General features: G+C 36.3%; 1 protein-coding gene across 1 annotated transcript in view; it reads left to right on the top strand.

Annotated features, from left to right (window-relative positions):
* LOC122797762 (serine/threonine-protein phosphatase 6 regulatory ankyrin repeat subunit A-like) overlaps positions 1–22824 on the top strand; it is a 2341865-nt gene that overhangs the window by 1455517 nt on the left and 863524 nt on the right. The gene's annotated exons all lie outside the window — the stretch shown is intronic.

Raw genomic sequence — 22824 nt, 5'->3', positions numbered from 1 at the left:
GAATGTTTTAAAGGAGGTGTGCATGAAAAATTTGTCTTAGAACTAACTACCATATTTTCAAAGTTCCTTCCTATCACAAATCTATGGAAATACTTTTCATGAATATTTACAATTTATTGAGAGTCCCCCATCATAGGTTGGATATTATTTTTGGTATTCCCAATTGAACAATTAAAAGCTATATCAACTTCTAGGCATTATACCATAATCTGCAAATTTAAAAGCAAAACTCATTGTATGACAAGCATATTTCTAAAGGCTTCTGATGGGTTGTGTTTTTTGCTTTCATTGTGGAGAAAAATGTTCTCTAAGCAATGCAGTAACTTCCTGATCATTATTATGCCATATAACCATACAAACAACTTCAAAGGCCCAGGGCCCACAGAGCCCATCACATTTTTGTTTTGTACTATTTTAGGTATCTTTTGGTCTGAAGATAGATCTACTAGTACTGTTCAACACTACTGAGTTAGATATACAGCTCCCTAACAAATAATGCTTGAAAGTCAGTGTCAAGAACCCATGTATTCATAGCATATGTATACAAACTCAGAAAATTTATAAGTAAATACTCTGAAGTAAAAGTAATAAAAATAGATGTATTCTGTAGGGAGGCAAGCCCCCTCCTTCCTTCTTGTGGAGGCTTTGATCCCACAGCTCTTTTATTTATTTTTTTCAATCCAAGTTCACTGTACCATGGAGAAAGAGCAAAAAGCAACAGAGATTGAAAACATGTCTTAAACTTTCTCAAAGTTGCTGTAGTCTGTATATTAAAAATATAACATAATCCCAAGAATAGCATTTCACTGCTACATGGAATGAGCATATATATATATATATATATATATATATATATATATATATATATATATATATATAATATGGATGTCACTGAAGTGTTCAAGAAGCAAATCACATGTTGATCATGTAAAGTGGGTAGTGAGGAATTTTAACTTTCCCAGTGTAGTGCAGTCTAAAAATTGGTAGGTATAATTGAAAGGGGATGTGGGGTACATGAGGGGGCTTGCCTCCTGCATAAAATTGTTTTCTGTGGGTGTTTTGTTTTTTATTTATTATGTGTGTTGCATGACATTTGCTCAATGTTGTAAAGTTCAGTTTGTTGATTAGATTAACCCTGGAATTCTTTAACAATTGTGTAGGCTCTGGGCAAGCCTACATGGTTTAAGCATGTTAGTACCATGAGCAGCAGCATTAATTAAACATGCATGCCGCTCATCATGTCTAAATGTTTGCAAGCACCTTTCCATTGAGAGCAATAGTATTCATGGCCATGGAAAGGTGCTGGCAAGCATGAGCACAGAAACTTAAGATATGAGCAGGTGCTGTAGTGCTGAATGTTAAAGGCAAGTACAGTGAAAGAATTCTGAAGGAGGGGAAGTGAAATGGGGGAATTGTATACAAATAATAATGGTTTATCCAGTATAATTAAATGACATGGAAGGGAGAATGGGTAAAGCGTACTTATATTACTGCTGGTAAATGTGCTGAATTGTCAAAGAAACATTTCTAACAAATCCTGCAATACTGATGTCATGATAATTAATGTCAGTACCAAAGTTGTGCACATAAAAAGGGTGTGCTAACAAAAAATGTGATACAGATATTAAGCTGCAGTGTAACAAAGAGGAGTTAAAATGTGATATACGTGTTAATATTTTTATTTATTTTTATTTTACATTTGTTGACCGGGCTAGTCTAGCTGGATATATGTCCATTTTCAGTAGAGGCCCGGGGAGAAAAGCTCCACACAAAACATGACAAAGAGACATATTAATAATAAAAATTAAAGTAAAATAAAAATATAAAATTAGTAATAAAATCAACATATAGTTAAGTCACACCAAACTCCATAGAATGAATAATATTTGGTCAGTTACAAAGCATTTCAATTAGATGGCTAAACGCTACGTCAAAAAGTTTATACAATATAGAAGGAGAAAAGAAAGTTAATGTACAAGAGACTAGAAGGTTGAAAGAGTAATACAAGATTGGAAAAGAGGGCAGAGACAGTAGTCTAGAAGAGAGAAGAAGAAAGAAGACAAAGGAGAGGAGAGGGGAGAAATGAGAGAAGTGTGTCATAGCAAAGAAGGAGTGCAAAGGGCAAGAGAAATACTAGGTATTTGCTTAACTGTTAAGCATAGAGTAAAGTTAAAGGTAGAGAAAAGGGTAATGAGGAAAGTTAGTCTGGAGTACTACATGAACAAAGCCAGTGATTTTGGAAGTACAGTTTGATTTTTTTGTTTGAAGAGAGGTAAGGATGTGATCAGAGTTAAATCCGAAGGTAGCAGATTCCATGTTCTACCTACGGTATTAGTGAAAAGAGAGTCGCCAGCTAAGTTGTGGGACTTTATGGATTTGGTCATGAGTTTACTAGAGGATCGAAGGGAGGTAAGATTGTTATAAGGGATTAAAAGTTGTGAAAGTATAGGGGTGTTATCAGGCTGGTACAATATCTTGTGGGCGATAGTAAGTTGTGAGATCATAAGATAGTTTTGTAGTTCTAGCCAGCCTAAAAGTTTCAAATTAAGACAGTGATGGGTTCTGAAAGGGTTACCAATGGCAAAAGCGGGCAATGTCATTATAGCAAGTTGCTAGTTTATTTAGGTTAGCTTTCTTAAGGTTCGTGAAGATAGGAGAGGCATAAAAGAGAGTAGATATAAGATGGGAGTGGGCAATAGTAGCTCTGGTAGATGGAGTGAGAAATGGTTTAATACGGTATAAGGATCCTATTTTTCTATTAACTGTTTTGATGGTGTTGTTAATGTGTTGATCGAAATGCTGAGTTTAGATAACAGCAAGGGCAGAAGATACATTATGAAAATTACACAGCCTGCATTTATTGCATATGCAATGTATATACAGGGAATGTATGTATGCAAGCAGACACCACTACTGTATTCTCCACCTCAACATGTATACACAAAAACAAATAAACCTTACAGCTTTTGTGTCATACACATCAGAAAGGGACACGTTTTTGCAAATAACTATTACTGGCACTCATAAACATAACAGACAAGCAAAGTGTTGTATAGTCATGTAAATGCTAAATGGTAATTTAATAATACACAGTATATATATATATATATATATATATATATATATATGTATAAGTGACAGATGACAACACAGATCAGATAGCATTTCATAATTTCAAGTTTTCCATTGGTAATTTGCAAACATCCTAGACATCATTAGACTGGGCATGGTAACATGGACTTACAGGGAAAAATAACATAACAGCAATTCAACAGCACTAACACACAAGAAAGTGTCATAGCAGAGGACCAATCACAGTTTCTGATGGTCTGGCAGCATGCTATACAGGAAGACATGTTTATGGAAGCCCTCATCTGCCATTAAGTTGTATAATCTAACAAAAACAATTGCAGTAATAAAGAAATGCCATGAAGATATGCAGTACATAGTGCAGTTATTTTGGAAATAGTTAATGCCTTTGAGCAAGAAATTACATAATAAACATCCATATCATGTCATTTTCGAACACATGCCAGGAGGGATATCAGAGCAATGCATACCAATTATGTACGTCATAGAACTATGCATATCGGTTATGTAATGAAGAGCACACTTGAAGGGTTTACAGCTCTTTCCTATCACAAGGGGTATGGATGCCCTACTTTATAGGACAAAGCCTGAAAATGTTGGCCTTCTGACTGTGCCACAACTATTGCCTGCATGTAAGCCATTGTTGTCTGACACAGTTGTTTGACTGATGTTACCAGATTCAAATTCCTGCCTATGATGCAGGCTCCCTACAGACCTCTGTATTGACTGCATGTGTCACAGCAGATATTAATGGAAGCTGCCACAAATAACTGAAATCAATGTGTGTGGTAAGAAAGGATTTATGACTATAATATTTACCATCGGATTTAATCAGAGTGCTGAAAAGGAATTACACATGTTACTGTCCACACAACAGTGAGCAGTACACTATCAATTCTTCTTTGACAAGGAAGTTGTTTCCATTGAGCAGCACACACACTGTCCAAGAATTGAACTACACTCTATCTATGCAGGTATGCTACACAAGCTAGTACTAAATGCATGTGCCACAGGAACAGTCACAGCATTACATGCCCCCAATAACCATTTTACTGACATGCAATCACAACCTCTGATGATATATCATTGTCCACCATAGACATGGATAAGAATAACTAGATACAGTGGTGTTTTTGTAACATCAGTACATTCATATAATGTTGCTCTTTCAGGAGCACAACAGCAAGCTGTGCGACTCTGCCGACTAATGACGTGAGGATGAACCACAAGTGGAAGTCTTAGTTGCGACATTCCACCTGTTAACTTATTGCATCATATGTCTGTGCTGTAAACAGTCTCTTTAAGATAGAATGGATTGGGGATGCATCTCACACTGTAAATATATACTTTGTAACTGTAGTGGATGCCATTTACGTGTTACAGTATAAGGTCCAACGATGTTCATAGGCACTGAATGTGGATGCTGAACAGTTGAACATTTGACTACAGAAAATACATGATATGTTAGGGCATGAATGTGTCATGATAGAATTATCACTACAGCTGTGAGATATGTTGGTAAGTCAAGGCCTTGCATTATGTTACTGCTGCAAGGGATATGAGTCCATAGCTGCTATACTAAACCAACACCATACAGAATGTTGTCTCATTCCCTTGTGCCACAGGACAACTATTACTGTATATGTTATATAAGGAAAATGTAACCACATGTCATCATTACTCTGAATAAAATGATTGCCATGTGAGAAATTATCATAGCTTTTTGTAAGAGGAATCAACATCTATATGGGTACACAGACAGTGTGTTAGACAACAGTGTTAGCAGCATGTGCAGTCAGAATAAGACCAACAGGAAGCAGTTTGAGCAGTAATGGCTGGATTTGAACTTACTACGTAAGATCACAAGCTGAAGATTAGTGCCTTGTACAACTGGGGCAGTGCACAGTTGAATGGATGATATCATCACTGTTATGCTAAATGTTTACACTAAAAATGGTTTAAGTGTACAATAACATTGTACAGCTACACACTCACTCCTGGACTCAAACATCTTACATATGTAGTCACACAATGTACAAATTACAGTGTCAAAGTCACACAATGTAAGATTTCACACTCCAACTGTGAGATATAGCAGTTATGGTAGCATTGTGTAATCATTCTGTAGCCAAAAATTGATTTCTCCTGGGGATACTAGGACTTGCTAGTGTAACACTTTGTCACTGTTAATCAATCACGTAAATGGAAGTGTACATAAAGGTGGCTGTCAGATGGCCAATGGTATGTGACAGTAAATGCAGTCATACTATTTAAACAGGGATGGACTCTTGGACTGCTCTTCTGTAATTTAGATAGTATTAACAGCTATAGCAGCAGCGAGTGACTAACTCAATGGAGCAGATTCTGGACTGGAGATGTAGTGTGTGTGCACTGTGCAGATTTAATTTAATTTAAGTTAGTTAACTTTTGCAGAAGGAAGAGTCATTCCACCCAGGGCCAGCTCCCTCCCACCCTTCCATTTCCACACTACAACATGCGTCTTTCCATTCCTAGGTCAGGAATCAGAATGAGAACTTAAAATTTACTTTCTCGGATCTCACCTTCCTCCAGATAAGTGAAAAAGAATAAAAAGAAAAAAACAAACAACAAAAAAAACACATATTACGTGTACCACAGTCTTCATTATAAATAATGGTCAATATAGTTTTTTTTTTTTTTTTTTTATTAGGACCTGTGTTACAGCTTTTTTTTACACCTAAATGTCTTAACTCATTTCGCCCACTTGAGCTCTGGAAGTTTGTACTCTAACTTCTGATGGCTGCATTCTATGCAGTCTGTTTTTTCTATGTGTTCAGTACTGTGCAGTTTAATGATTTTGATATCGCATATCTATCTGTAAATAGATATGTAAACTGCTCTATTTGAGAACTGTAGGTGACCAATTTTTGTATCTTTGTCTTGTCAGTATATTTTTTTGATCAGTATGCTCTGTGATCTCCATATCTGTAAGGGTTATACCCCTCATCCATACATCTGCTTCAATGTGCTGCAGTTTTATACGAATTCATATACCTGTTGCAGTTTTATATGCAGCTTTATTGTGATAATCGGTCACAGAAATACAACACATGTATTTATTTTAACTGCCTTTTTATCTGTTTTACTTCATTCTGCCCACCTTTTCATCTATTCCAGGGGTCTGCAACCTTCAGTATCAAAAGATCCATTTTTGGCACCTGTCCCACAAAATAAAATTCATCGGGAGCCACAAAACCTATTTGACCTCTAAATGAAGATAACACAGCATAGAAAGTTTTATATATAGTTATTATACTATTATAAGAGCAATATTTAAAATCTATCCTAGTTTTGTTCCTTTTTTTGGGATTGCTCAATCAGTATGTGTGTGTGTGTGTGTGTGTGTCTGCGTGCACGTGTGTGTGTGTGTGTGTGTGTGTGTGTGTGTCATATCTCTTGACCTATTAGAACAAGAAATCTGGACAAAGGCATAAATAATGGGGCACAAAGGCCCAAAATAGGGACACTTTTTAAATATTGCTCTTACAAACTTAGAAAGTTGATAGAATAACAGATTTTCCATTAGCATGAATTTTCTGAAAGGGATGAAGTCTGAAACTCAAATGCCTGTCTATTTTTTTCTGACTTCAGCCCTCAATGATTTGCCAGAAAATCACAATTTTATGAGAAACAGACCAAAAATATGGGGCAAAAGTCAGGACATTCTGTAAAAATATGCACAATTGAGAGGTAACTGTGTGCGTGGAAAATGCATGCTAACAAGAACCATGTTATTCTAGCACATTTCTAAGTTTATAAGAGCTATATTTAAAGTCTATCCCCATTGTTCCCTTTTATTTGTGGCTCTGTCCAGATTTCTGGTGGTAAGACTTTGAGAGGTATGAGAAGTATGGAAACCTTTCTGGAGATGCTGCTGCTGCCAGGAGGTTGCTTGATCACTCTCAGTGTATGTGGAATGCATGGCAACACAAATCGTGTTATTCTAGCAAGTTTATAAGGGCAATATTTAAAGTCCATCACTCAATCACTCTGTGTATGTGTGTGTTGTGTGGTAGAGTGGCCATTATTTTTCAAAGCTACAGGGAGCCACTGCAGAGGAGCGGAAGAGCTGCATGTGGCTCCAGAGCACAGGTTACAGACCCCTGGTCTATTCCAAGCCATAGTAGAGCCAGAAACATTTTTGCAGTTTTCACATATTAAAAAGTTTTTGAAGTAAAGCACTTTAAATAATTTTGCATATTATTTAGTGCACATTTAGGGTATTACATTTATAGGGCTGTGATGTTACATTTGTTTTTTTCATAAGTTTTTCTGTGTCTTAAGCGGCAAAGCCATTCACAATTGTAGAGTGATCAAGTCATGTTATTCCTTTAAAGAAATGAAACACATTGGAAACAGACCTGTCTGGGACATATTAATGATCTGCTAAACTGCATATTTTCAAAAAAGTGACTATGAATATATAAACTAGATATAATACATTGTGTGCAGATTTCTTGTAATATGCCAGTGTAATTAAAGTATTTACTGACTACCTCTCAACTTTTGAATCTTGAGTTAAGGACAAAGCCCAAAATAATTAGGAATTAAGAATTGTTTTTAAGTACTGTTACTGATGTCTGAGAATTTCTGAAAATAATTTCCAGTTTTAGGAGAGATGGACAAAACTTTAAGCATAAGTTAGTGGCATCCCTCCAAAATCTGGACAATTGACCAACTTGAACAGTATGTTTTCCACCTTTTGTAGTTGAAAGAATATAGGTGACAAGTGTGAGTGCTCAGTTGAGGACTACAAACTTTAAAGCTTTAGTTAAGTGACTACCCAACTTGTGTCTGTCAGTGTGTGATTGTTGTATATGACTTAAATATGTACAAGTAATATTAGATGCCTAGGAAAATCCTCAAGATGCACCTGGAAGTATCACTAGGGTTTAATGTTAAGATAACGTATTTCATACATGAAACTCATATATAACAATGGATTTATTCTACACCAGTTCAGAACTGATAGTAAATTTAATTTGGAAATGTCTGCATGGTGTTTCTAGGTGAAGTCTATATATTTGTCTTTCTATGTCTTACTAGTTTTATAATGAAGGTACTCTGTAGGAGTGTTGTACCATCACGTTTCTTTAATACTGGCTGTATATGTTGTCGAAATGTCATGCCATTATATTTCTTTAATACTGGCTGCATCTGTTGGGTCAACTTGGATTTTTAGATCACTTTTGGCTCACTTAGCAGGTATTAGTTCAAACTTCTAGTGTTCATGAACAAAAGATTTACATCTGTTTGTGCATTTAGCAATTGATTTTAGATGCCATGTAATTATAGACAGATTGTACTATTAGTTTATTTCAGTATGATGCAGTAATGACATTCATTTCTATCATTCTGTTATGAATAGACTACAGTCATATCTCTCAATCTGGAATTATCAAAAATCTGAAGCAGTTAATTATATTTTATTTAAAAATTTGTATTTTAGTTTTGCACAAGTTCAGAGTTTGATACAAGTTCAAATATTAATATAAATAAAACACAATTGTTCTGTTTATATTTTCTGTTTAATATTTTATCTGTTCTTCAATTTGAATTTAAAAGTTGGTATCCCACAATGTCATGGGAGTGGGTGGGGTTACATAATTATGCATGCAAATTTTATGTTAATCAGAACATAGATTTTTTTTGGCCAATTGTACCTATTTTTCACGGCTATTTGTCCAGATTTTTGATAATTCCAGGTTGACACATATGCCTATGAAAGCCATGGTTTCTCTAAGTAATGTATAGAAAATTGCACTCGGTAGAGTAAAAAGAGTATGCTTAGCTACACCCTTGAGATGCAAAGAAGATGTGGTTGTGAAAGTGAAAGGTGGGATAAGGGGATGGCGGTGTCATTTGGCTGTTTAAAGTGTTTCTTTAGAGTAGAAATTGATTGACCACAGCTGTGTTAGATGACATCCTCACAAACACAAGATCCCCATATTGAGCCTTGAACCTACACAATCTTCATAGCACAGTATTAGTCACAAGTGCCACAGGAGAAGCCCAATTCTTAAAGGGAGAGAGTTCTGTTTTGACTGGAGGATGTCATCATTGTATTGCAGAGAGGCCTTTTCTTGTAAAAAGTTGTATAAGGGAGCTGTGTGGCAAGTTACATGTATTCTGCTCAGGTGAAGTGGATATAGTAGCAATCATTATACACACACACACACACACACACACACACACACACACACACACACACACACACACACACACGTTTTTGAAAAGGAAAGGATTAATTCATTAATTACATTATTTTAACTGGTAGTCATGTGATTTTAAACAAGTTATTTAAATGCATTGATGCAATTCATTCCCTTGGTCTGAAGAAGTTCTATGCACAGAATGACAGCACTTGGTGTTGTAATTTTGTGTTTTTAACAGAGAAGTTGTTATTAAAGTTGTGAATATCTTCATTTACTGACCATTTTTGTTTTGTATTTTTAACTAATATAACAGCGAATTAGAGTTTGTTGGTGGTTTTTCATTATTATTTTGTTCTAAATGACCTTTTTGAACTCAGGCATGAATTTGCAGTGAAAATTACAGCCAGATTCCATCATTCTAGTGATTCCTAGAGGTTTTACCTTGCATGACACTCTGGGTGATACGTTGCTGGATAATGGCAATGGATTGGTTGAGAAGATTGTGACTCAGAAGGATAGCGCAATGTCAATTGATGGAGAAGCGAGTGCTTTGACTGGAATGGCTTTAGGTGTGATATCGAAGTGAAAGACTGGAAATATATTTAATGAAGAGTATGTAGACATCTTTTTACATAATTGTTTAGTTGGACCGCATATGGGCGGCCATGGTGGTGCAGTGGTTAGCAATGCTGCCTCACGGCAAGAGGTTCTCTGGTTTGATCCTTGGCTGGTGTGCCTTCTGTGTGGAGTCTGCATGTCCTCCCTGTGGTTGCGTGGGTTTCCTCCAGGTGCTCTGGTTTCCTCCCACATCCCAAAGACATGCTGTAGGTGGATTGGACACTCTAAAATTGGCCCTAGGCATGAGTGTGTGCATCGGTGTGTGCCTTCTGTGGAAGGTTGGGCACCGGGCTGGCAACTAAACACTGTAAAACTCCACTGCCAATCATGAGCAGACAGGTGATCCACTGTGGCCACCCTAACCGGGAAAAGCTGAAAGAAGAAGGTTTAGTTGGACCACATAATCTATTTATAGATGAAAGACAAGCCCCTGAATCTAATCCTTGTGACTTGGTAACTGAATTTATTGAGCTAGAAAAAAAATACGATTAAGATTAAGAACGTGCAATGGGATATTTTGCTTTTTGTGTCATGCTTAGCAGAGAATAGAGTGTTGAGAGGACTTAGTGATGTGGATACCAGCTGGGAATAATTTGTCTAAAGATTTGGTTGATGCTTGGAGAGCATTAAATGAGAGTACTGGTCTGGAATATGTCCATTTGTTAATTGTAGAGAATAAACGGACTTTGGAGAAGCCTAATGACTCAGTAGTGGCTAGTTATAATTGTTTAAAGGGGTGAACCTAGAAGTAAAACTTTGAGGTTAAGTTAGAAAGGATTGTTGAAAAAGTGTCTATTGAGTGTGATGGCCAAAAGGAGTGGAAGATGAAAACGTTTTTAAGAGACAAAAGAGATTATAAAGAAGGAAGACATTTTGAATTGATGGAATTTAGTGGTCCAAATGAAGTGCAGGATAATTCAGTTATGGAATTCGTGCAGGAAGAAGATTTGAGTAGGGATGCTGCAGATGCGGAAGGAAAAGAAAGGAAAGGTAAGAGAATGTGAACTAATTCAGAAGAGATCAACCAGTCAAGGGAAGTGGTTTGGCAACTGGCCTATCATGGAATTGTCAATGAGGAAGGTGAGCAGTCAAATGTTTATGCTAGTCATCAGAATGGTTATAAGTAGGGTTTTCGAAAGGTAGATGTTTAGAAGGAGGAACTATGAAAACAACATGGGTGCAAGTAGCAGTTCAAACACTGCAGCACCGAAATGTGAATCAGAAAGGGAAAAGTTTTTGGTAAAAAAGCAATTACAATGTACGTATGAACCAAAACACTTCAAAAGGACAAAATAACTTTGTGAGCAACCAGTATCGTAAGAGATGAGAATTATGGCTTCTCATAATGGTACTGTAAATAACTTTTTTAAAATAGTGAATTTATCTGACATGGTATTGGATTTGGAACATTTAAAGATATTAAGTAAAGGGTTATCTTTTGTGCAATCAATGAGAAATGATTTATTTTCTTCAGTTAACTCTTTGAGTGAATATATTAGGAAGCTTAATTTAAAATGCTTTTATAATGGTGAAAATGATACTGATTGTAAAATATTTAAAGAGCCAAAAGTTTTTAATCCCCCTTAAAATGCAAGTTACAAGCATTTTAGCCACATGTGAAAATGATGTGAGGAATTTGCTGAAAAGTAAGGCAAGTCATCCTTTTTATAATATGACTGTAAAAGAAAAACAAACTCTGATGCAAAAAAGAAAAAAAAAACAAAGCAAAATAAAAGTTAGAATATTACTAAGTTCAATGAAGGCAATGCTATAGTAATTTTAGATGTTGATTACTATTGTAATAAAGTTAAGGCTATGCTGCAGGATGATCAATTTTATAAAAAGGCAAATTGATCAGAAGTAAGAAGTGCATATAACATGATAGACTATTGTATAGAGGAGTAGCTACTAGAAGGGCTCATTACTTCAGATATTGCTAAATATTTTAGGATTTGGAAGCCTAATATAGGCAGGTTTTTGGTGTGCCTAAGATACATAAGAGTTTGGATGAGGCAATACTAGCCAAAGGGGGGAGTAAAACAGAATCTATGACAGTGTACACAGAGAAGCATTTCCAGTTTCTGATAAGAAGTGATTCTTATGCTAAAGATTCTTTTGATTTTTGTAAGCACATTTCTGGGGTGCCAGTAGATGACTCAATGTTTTAGTGACAGCTGATGTAGTATCTTTATATACAGTGATACCAAATGATGAAATATTAGAAAAAGTTAATAGAAAAATGTGTTCATCAGGTTGTTTTTCTGATGAACAGGTTAGGTTGTTGACAGAGATCCATGATGTAATTTTAGCTTATAACTTCTTTGAATTTGATAATGATATTTATAGACAGACAAATGGGGTGGTGATGGGGGCTGCAATGTCCCCAGTTATGCCAATACTTTCATGATAGGCTGGGGAAAGGAATATATATTTAAAACAGAATTTTTTTAAATATATAAAAGTTTATAAATGTTTTATAGATGATTTATTTATTTTATGGAAGAGTACTGAACATTTTTAATTGAATTTATGATGTATTTAAATAGGTTTACTTTCAAAACATAGAACATGTGAATGTAAACCCATAAAAATACGGTTCACATGTTTGATGTTCACAGCAGTACATAGGCTGAAATATCATAACTAAAGGCAACCGAAGTTGAATTCAACTTCTGTCGTATGACATCCCTTAGCAGCAGGCAGTATGGACCAGATCCATACTGCACAGCACTGACAGTCATGTTTTTGCTGTGCCTCCCACACCCCCTGTCACTTATATATTCCAATTCTGAGATTGCAGTACAGTGTGGAAAGGGGTAACTCTTCCAATCTGCACTGACCTGCGATCTCAAAGCATTCAGATTGCAGGGATACCTTTAGCTGACAGTGTAAAGGTCAACTGCATATTAACAGTCGGTCTTCCAGCTTCGACATTTCAGTGTTCTACTAAAGCTATCTCTGCATTCTGAATATCACACTTGGCAGTTCCACACAAGGCACACTCGACATATTAATAGTAAACCATTTAAATAACACAACAGATTATTTATGTTTTACTTATAATACAGAAAAAATAGTATTAATTTCTTAGATTTAACTATTTATAAGAATGTAAGTAAGTTAGAAGTAAAATCCAGAAAAAAGTACAAATTAATGGATATTTATTTTTGAGAGCATGCATAATTTGGAGTTGAAAAGAAACATTGTGAAAAGCCATTTTTAAGAGTAAGTACATTAACAGATGATGCTCAGCATTTTTATAATGAATGTGAAGCCCTAAGATTCAAGTTCTGTGAGAAGGGCTATCCATAGATAGTAGAGGATGTGATGGCAGATATTGTAGGAAGCAAGTGCGTCCGCAGGCAGGTGCAAGGGGGTGCACTTGCACCCCCCCTGGAACGGGCAGGAGATTAATTTTCTTTTAATAACCAAAAAAAAAAAATGAAGGGTGTTCTTCTTTAAGAATGGTCCCTTAGCTTGCTGGTCCCCATAGGCACCGGAACCATAGAGCGAGGGGGAGGGAACACTCCCTCCACTTTTACAGCTGTAAGACCTAATAGGCGGACCCATCCGTGCATTGCACGCTAACGTTAAATGTAAACACAAAGTGCGTGGAAATGGATTCCACCTCAAGCCTACTGCCAGAGTCACAGTAAGAAGATATTTTTCCCCCAAGGCTCCATTTATGTGCTGGAAGGTGAGAGGTCCATTTTACTTTTAAACTGCTGAGAGGTCCATTTTACTTAAACTGCTGAGAGGTCTGTTTTACTTTTGACATGACACAATGAGGATTATTTAACAGTTTCCTCTTAATTGAGGAGTAAAGTAATATAGTTTGACTTTAGTATGTTTGTGCTTACATGAAGGGATTTGTGCGGTTATCTCAATATTTTTGGGAAAGCTAAATTTTTTATTTTGTCCGGCCAAGCATGGAGGCGTGTAATCTGTAGCAGTGCGCACTTATATGCCTTATTCTCTCTGTACTAGTGAGTTACTTTTAATATTTCCATAGTTGACCACAGACAGAGAATAACAACTTAGTTTGTAAGCTTAAAAACAAGTGTAGATCTTGGCCTGCGTATGCTACATATAGTAGAGAGAATGTGTTTGGTATAGGAAGGGTGTCCTGTGAAAAAGGTAGTAGAAGTTGCTTTTTACTGGCCTTTCTGCTTACTAATAAGATCATACTTCTAAAGTGTACCTCATTATGAGGAACATTACTCATTTGGAGTCTTAACTCCATGTACCTCACTGTTCTACATTCTATTTGAAAGGGATTGTTGCAGATTCGTTGTCAAGAATTAACCAATATCTATAGTAAATGCTGAATCATTCAAAATAACATTTGTGTATAAACGTACATTTTAATCATTTTGTGACTTTTCTATTTAAGTTGCTAGTACTCTAAGTGTTCCACATTAGAAGGAATGTTTCCACATTTTGGAGATAAAAGGTTGGAGCTATGCTTATTAACTGGCTGTACCGAGTAAGGGAGAAAAAACTGTAGTGACAGTGGTTATTGTAATGTGATTTTGGGAGGGGACATGTATTGTCTTTTAGTGAAACAGGTGAGACAGTAAGGTTCCCATAGTTCAGTGTCCTGTATTTCTTCACTCCAGAGTTTTGACACACCCTCATTTCGTCTCCTTTTGTCTGCTGAGGGTAGTTGTCTCAAACCAATTCCTTACCATTTTCCATAGTGTCCAATGTTTTTCCAAACTGGCTGACATGTTGTTTTCTCTTGTCTCAAAGTATTTTCTGTGCTCATGCTGTGTGTTGCTGTCTGTCTGGGGCAGCACTGGGGTATTGTTTAATGGGTTGTTATAGTGAAAACCTGTGTTTGCTGGTATAGAACTGGTAGAGCTAGACTTTGAAGTACTTGGTATTATGTTGCTGCTGTGCTCTTAATTAGCAAGTCTTTTTTGCTAGTTCATTAAACACTAGTGGTGTCTAGCTGTTTGGTAGCTTGTAAAATCAGTTGTTAATAAGTTTTTGTGGCATAACACTGGTGATGTAAAGCTCCACAGGAACTTCTTTTCTTGGCTGTTTTTCTACAAACTTCATTCACTTTACTTGTGCTATGTTATTAATTTAAAGATGGATAGTAACTGGCTATAAGTTTTCTTGGGTATATTTGAGACAAGAATATAATCTTACAGAAGTGCACCAGATCTAAATAGTTTTGGGCTCACTATTAACAAGGGTACAAATCAGCACCAGTATGATAGGTACTTAGAAACGTACATGGCTAGCTGCCCTTGTGGGCCATTTTAAACCTCTCAATTTTCATTTTTGGTGCTTGAATTAACTTATCAGTTTTGGTGTTTGGCCTTCTCAGTCCCATGGTTGAGTAATATATTACTTATAGTGAGTAACTGGTTTCATACCATAGATAATTTGAGGATACCATGCACAGATAAAACATTTGAGCTGCATCTGTGTCCATTAGCATAGGAGACAGTCCTGGAGTAAATTGTTTCCCTTCTATAGAACTAACAAGGGATTCTAATTTTTATTTGGATGTCATAATATACCTCTCGACCTCTTGGCACAAAAAAACTGACAGCCAAAAATGTGATGCAAAGCCCCCCAAATTGGGACAAATTTTAAAAATTGCTGTCATAAACTTAAAAAGTTGCTAGAATAAAAGGTGTTGGCATGCATTTTCTGAAAGAAATGAAGTCTGAAAATCAAGTGTCTGTCATTTAGTGAATTCAGTTCTCACTAACTTGCAACGAAAGTCCAAAAAATTCCAAATTTTATGAGGACTAGATGAAAAATGAGGCAAAATCTGGACATTCTGCAAAAATGTGGACATTTGAGAGGCAAGACTAGAGTTTAGTTTGTGTAATGAGGTTAAGGAAAAACATTTGCAGAGTAACTGTACATGGCATGGTGGAAGGACAGATGTGCAGAGCGATGAACAGGAGATGGTGGAGCTAAGGTGCATGTGTTTTAAAAAAAAATGCATTACGGACTAATCAGATTGGCTTTAAATACTATGACTTGATTTTGCAGTGAACGGGAATGTATGACTTTAGAAAATAGGCTATGCAGTTTCTTAATGGATGCAGGTGCTGGTGGGTTGGAGTTGATTCTGAATCCTGGGACAGGGACATTTGATGCTAAACAGTTATATTTCACAATTTCAGCAGTGGTGCACAGTTAGGAGAGTTTGTAGGCAAGATGCATATTTGGTCTGGAGACTTTTCAGAAGTTGATAAGCAGATCTGTGGTTGTCTAGTTCAGGACACACACTGCACTTTTAAATTGGGCTACTTTCCCTATGTTAAGTCTTCAACAACATAGGCTTTCACCACTACATTTTCTCTGTAGATTTCTATTAAGAGTGTGAGAGAGATTGGAGCTGAATAGTGGGGCATTTCAGTCCTCCAGAAGTAAGGAGAAAACTGCCATCTCAGACTGTGTATATTGACTGATATTGGTGGATTGTAATGGCAGATGTTTGAGTGGCCTTTTATGGCTGAAATGTTCTGAATCGGGCAGTTTGCCATTATTGGTTTGCATGTTTTTTTTTCATTGCTTAGTGAAAAAATGTTCAAAACTATAAATTTAAAACACACTAAGAAGTGGTGCTTTATTATACAAGGGATATAATTAAATGTATATATTATAATTAATACAAGCAGTAAGGTGAATCAAAGAATGTTTGCATGGCCCTAAAAAATGTGTGCAAGGGCCTATGGTTTGAAAACAGTCCAAAGGTAAACTTAACCTGCCACTAGCCAGATGCATTTTATTTGAATGTGAGTTTCAGTGCTGTTTCAGTGAATGTGAGTTTCAAAGGTAGAGAAGTTTTAATGCTAAGTCTGTTTTCATTGTAAGACTATTGCTTTGTTTAGGTTTAGTAAATGTCTATCAGTGTTTGTGCTATAAAATTTGAAATAAAAGTTGTAAATAAAATCCAAATATCTCTAATCATTGTAGAAGTAAAGCATAAAACAGTATGCACACTGAGAGATTTGAACAGTGTCTATGACAATTGGGGAGAAATATCCAAGTAATGGGACACTGAAAAGGCTGCATGGGTGGATTGGGCTGTGTGGGTGGGGCTGTATGAGTCGAGGGAGTGGGGCTGCATGGGTGGGGCTCTGGCTTTGCACCCACCTGCAAAAAATCCTGCAGGCTCCCTTAGTAGGAAGCAAGGGTGAAAGTCAGAAAAAGAAACTGAATAAAGTTAGTATCAACAATAAAATTGTTAAAGAAGATCTTGTTCACTCACTAATTCAGTAGATGAGAAATATATAAGGAATATTATAACTAGTAATTGGAAGCTCCTTATGAATTTTCAAGATTTAAAATATATAATAGGAGGAACATGTTTTTGTCTCTAAGTGGGGCAAAACTTAAAATAATACTTGTATAAGAACAGTGCATGCAAAGAAGATGGGGAGTATGCGAAGGGAATGTGTGAATGCATGAGGTGCAATTTTTGTAAACATGTTTTAGTGGGTGAATAGATTTGGCTTCCTGAGAGAAGTTACAAGATTAGATTATATAATAATTTTAATTCTAAATCAAAATTTGTGGTTTATATTGTTTTATGTGGATTGTGCCCTGCCTTTTATATAGGCAGGGCAGTTAAAGAGTTTAATAAGATAAATATGAACATCTTACGGCTGTTGAAAAAATGGAATTAAGTAATGCCTTAGCAAGCTGTGTATAATAAGCATTTAGGCACTGCTAAGGATGCTAATTTTAAGTTTTCTGTAATAGACCAAGTTTATAATTTTACAATGAAATAGGATGCTGAGGATGCAGTTGATTGGAAAGAGTACTGTTGGCAAATCAAATTAAATACTTGCAGTTCTCCCGCAAGAATGAACAATAGAGAGAACTACAAGGTAGTTTTGAAAAGGAAAGTGTTAATTCATTAATTACAGTTTTTTAATTGGCAGTCATGTGATTTTAAGTACGTTATTTAATGCATTAATGTCATTTAGTCCCTTGGTCTGAAGAAGTTCTATGCAAAGAATGAAACCCCTCACCTTTGTAATTTTGTGTTTTTAACAGAGAAGTTATTAAAGTTGTGAATACATTAGTTTATTGACTGTTTTTTTTTGTTTTGCATATATACAAGTTTTCCATGTTGACCATCAAACCTCCTAGCTGTCTATTACACAATCTAGAGAGTACAGTATTAGTCACAAGTGCCACACGAGAAGTTTGACTCTTAATGGGAAAGAATGCTCATTTGACTGGAAAGTCTCATCAGTGTGTTTCAGAAAGGATGTTTCTGTAAAAAATGGGATAAGGTAGTTGTATACAAATTTAAATGCATTCTTCTCAGTAGAAGTAGAAATAGCAGCAAGCATCTCACACACACACACACACACACACACACACACACACACACACACACACACACACACACACACACACACACACACACACACACACACACACACGCTTCCCATATTGAGCATCGGACCTTCTACCAATCTAGTTGAAAAATGTACAGAACATAGTATTATTTGCAAGGACCACAGAGAAGACTGTCTTTAAGGATATGAAAAAGCACAGTTGTACTTCTTGGAAATCCAGTGTTTGGGACAGATGGTACTGTGTGTCACAGGCTATACAAGAAATGCATATGTTTGCACTTGCCAATGAAACATCACTATGATTGTCACATGTAATTACACACTTCTCTACTAACATTAAACTATAGTCCTTCATGTACACTGTGTTATTGTGAGGGACGGTAAATCAACAGAGTATCAATCAAACTTCCCTGCCATTGCATATCTGGATGAATGCACACTTGTCTTGTCTCATACTTGTACAATGTGCATTGACAAGACAAACATGCAAGTCATCCCTAGGACAGTGCACTGCAAAATAACAGTGATGGGTTATATGAGAACAGGTTAACCAAATGTAACACAGTTGAAAGTGTAAACATTATAGCAGACATACATTAACCGAATGAAATTACTGAGTCTAAATCAAGATAACCTGTTGACAAAATTAATACAGGCATACACATGCAGTAAAACCTAAAGCAAATATTATTTCATTTCTTTTTTTTATTTTACTCTAATTGCACTGCTGATGGCAAAGTATTACAGAAAACAGGAACAAAGAAACAGATATGTAGTATTGCAAGGTGCAGAAATGGTGGAGACCAATATCCACAGTAAATCCTTTCTCTAACAGATTGTATATGTCAAGTTTCTCTTGAAAACTGTATAGGTAAATAAATAACTAGATGGCACCAATTCCAAAAGTTAATCGATCCCAGTGGTAAAAGAATGGATGTTTATTAAAAATGAAAATAATAAAAAAAAACATAAATGACTGGTTGAAAACAGTTGGTTACTTTCAGGAAACTACATTTGTCATTGTATAATTGTGGTATAATCTTAGACAGAAAATCTCAAGAATCCCTAAGAATATAGTTGACCTGTGACAAAGAATTTTTTTATATTTGATCAACAAATACTGCCAATGGATAAGATTTAGAACCTCGGATTGCCAGTATCAGTCTGTAAAGAGGCAGAACCATTCCATGTGAGTCATGGAATCAGATAAAGGGGGTGGGATAGTACAGGCAGACAAAAATGATTACATTGGCCAGATTTTTAGCATGTTACATGACCCCGAAAGTTATACCACAATATTCCTTAATGAAATTTGTATTTCATATAAGAACATTGGTATATTTTTGAAGACTGTTTGATGCAGGGTGTTATAAATATGGATATATACCACTTTCTTCACAATTACAGCCCCTTGATACCTGCTGGTTTTGGAATCCCCAAAGTGCACAGAGATATCCACCAACCAACTTACAGACTGATAGTGGCAGCCTGGGGTTTTAAAACATATCCATTGGCAGTATTTGTTGACTGAATATTAAAAAACCCTTTGTCACAGGTCATCTATATCCTCAGGGATTCTTGGGATTTTCTGTCTAAGAGTACACCACAGTTATACAGTGGCACATGTAGTTTCCTGACAGTAACCAACTGTTTTCAACCAGTCATTTATGTTTTTTATTTTCATTTTTAATAAACATTCATTCTTTTATCACTGGGATCTATTAAGCTTTGGAATTGGTGCTGTCCATTTATTTACTTGTACAGTTATCAAGTGAAACTTGATTTGTACGATCTATTAGACGTATTTACTGTGAATATTAGTCTCCACCATTTCTACACTCTACAACACTATGTGAGCCATTTCTTTGTTTCTGTTTGTTCATTTGGGTTGCACAGGTTCATAGGTTCATAGGTAAGTACTAGGCTCTCTGCCCAAGGGCATTTATAAGCCTAGCCAGTGTGTTGGCTTTCGCCACCCCCTTAGATTAGTTCCCTGTGCTTCTGATAGCAGAGCCATGACAAACACTCATTCTTCTGGTTTAAAGTATTAGAGCATATGTAATCATATCTTGAAGTGTTGAAATCAGAATGGGAATTAGCAGTACTCTTTGATGCTCTGTGGTGACTTTTGTCCAAGACATGCAACATAATAGGGAGCAGGCACATTAATGTAGTAGCAGGATAATGACATATTAAATAAACCTGCAGAAAACATTTACAAGTATAGGGTTCAGACAAAACATTCCAAAACATTTTTCATCCATCTGGATTCAAACCTGTAGAGCATTCTTAGAAAAGCAGTTATACACAAGAATTATCTAAGCACATCACAGAGGAAGTCATACTTTTGATAGTTAACATTCCACAACAGATTTCAGAAAACGTGAATGTATGTATTCATCTTCATTACCCTACTGACTACTGTAATCTGGGCATCCAACTCTTCAGCTTGTTGAAAAGCACATTGAACTGATTGAACATAGTGAAGCACAGCAGTGCAAAGCTTACTAGAGTAATGCAGCCAAAGACAATAAAATCCCAAGCTATTGCCATAAGCTGTGTACTTCCATTTAGCCTTAGTTACATTTGTTGCTTAGAGCCAGAGATTGTGCAAAGGCAGAGGTGGAAGAATAATGATATAGAAGGGAGAAACTACACCAAGAAGGTGAGATGGAGGAAGGGACAAGATAGCTTAGGACAGAAGAAGGATAATTTATTTATCATTTATTTATTTAACATTTGTTTACCCGGAAAGCCTGACTGGACACAGGTCCTTTTTCAGCAGAGGCCCGGGGAGAAAAGCTCCATGAGTAACAGTAAATTTTCATGCACACATTACAATAATCAAAAAGTATAAAGTAAACAAAATGTAGTATTCATAAGAACATACAAATGTGTTACATCTTGACAACAAAACCTAGACTTTGAACATAGCTAGTACTATGTGTAGGTATGACTTATGTCAAGATATAAGGTCAAGAGAGGTCAGTAGGAACAAAGGATTAACAGCTGACTAAATTGAAGCCATCAGTTTTTGCAATAAGAAATTAAACAGTGTTCACCACTACTCAGCATTGTTGCATTATGCCAACCTCTGTGTAAATGTTAAGGACATAAAGTGAAGACTTTTCAGTGGGCCATTTCTTGCCGTATGTGTTGTGTGTGAATCTATTTTTTAATCAGATTAAATGAGTGAAAAAGGAGTGGCTAAGACAGTGGTGAAAATGGGGTTGGCAAGCAGGGGGTAAGACACAGGGGAAAGAATACAGGAATTTTTCGGGATGGTCAGGGATGAACACCATAACTGTCCACTTCTTTACTACATAGATCTACAATTGTACACACAAATTCATGAGTTTGGAGAGTTACTACATAGATTCATACTAGGCTAACTGCTCATGTGGGCCATTTTAAGCATAGCCAGTTACCCCATATAAGAATCAAACACTGCACCTTATGTCTATAAGGCAAATGCCTTAACCATTATGCTAACTTCCCCCTGTGATGGGTTACAACAATAGAATAATGTTGTATGGACAATTTGGCAAAATCAAGTTTGTCAAGAAGACACATAGGCAAAGTGGAGGGCTATATATGGGGCATATTTTTTTGTGGGACAGGTGCCCATTTTTCTATTATTTTTTTAGAGAGACAGGAATATCATGGGAGGTGTTTAGGAATGAATCAATGCATGGGTCAGGTAGGTAGGATAGGTTAGGAAGCATGCACAGACGTACAAGGCATAAAAGACAAACAGGGATGGTGATGGAGACATGTTGGGGACACCATGAGTGTGGATAGGTATGGGACATCAGAGGCATACACATATCTAGCTTGAGAACAGTCAGAATCTAGTTGTCACTCTCAGAACTGTCATCACTGACTCTTGTAGCACCTGCCTGGGTCAGTGCAGGACATGGTGTCATCCTTGCAGTCTGATGCAGGAACATTTTACCATGTTGATATGTGCACCGAGGTCCCTCTCCATGATATCCTCCACCAGTCCTTTTAGCTCTTGCTGGGTGACAAAATTGCCACTTCCACTGGTACTGGAGGGTACCACTGCACCAGCAACTGGAAGAGCTACCTGATGCGGGTTGAGCCAGTAGGGCAGGGATTGTGGAGGCAATGCTGATAGGTTATGACCTTGAAGTGCTAGGTGTCTGTGTTGAAATTTGTGGAGGTGTACTGTTGGTCATTTTGTTTTCATTAACAAGGTATGCAAACATAAGAATGTCAATAAATTATAACCCCCTGAAAAAGATAGTTAGATCCATGGCATGACAGATTAATTTATTTATTCACTACAATTTGTGGGCCAATACATAAACAATTATGGTAATTTAGTACTTTATGCCTTTCCCACATCCACATAAGATGTTAAGGAATGAATGTATCATAAATAAAAAAAATTCCCTGCTATGTTATAAGAACGAGCAGCCTTTATTCCCCTTTTGATGGATAGGACATAGGTATTCAAATGTAATAATTTTGCCATATCTGAATTGTTCCTGACATATTATTGCTGTTAATCTTTTAGAAATACTATCCTGTAATAAAATCTAATTGCTGGTTCT

The sequence above is a fragment of the Protopterus annectens genome, chromosome 3.part1 (assembly GCF_019279795.1).
Source record: "Protopterus annectens isolate FY-2018-M chromosome 3.part1, PAN1.0, whole genome shotgun sequence".
NCBI classification, from domain to species: domain Eukaryota; kingdom Metazoa; phylum Chordata; order Ceratodontiformes; family Protopteridae; genus Protopterus; species Protopterus annectens.
Note: the sequence above shows the minus strand (reverse complement) of the source record. Positions and strands in the feature narration are given on the sequence as shown.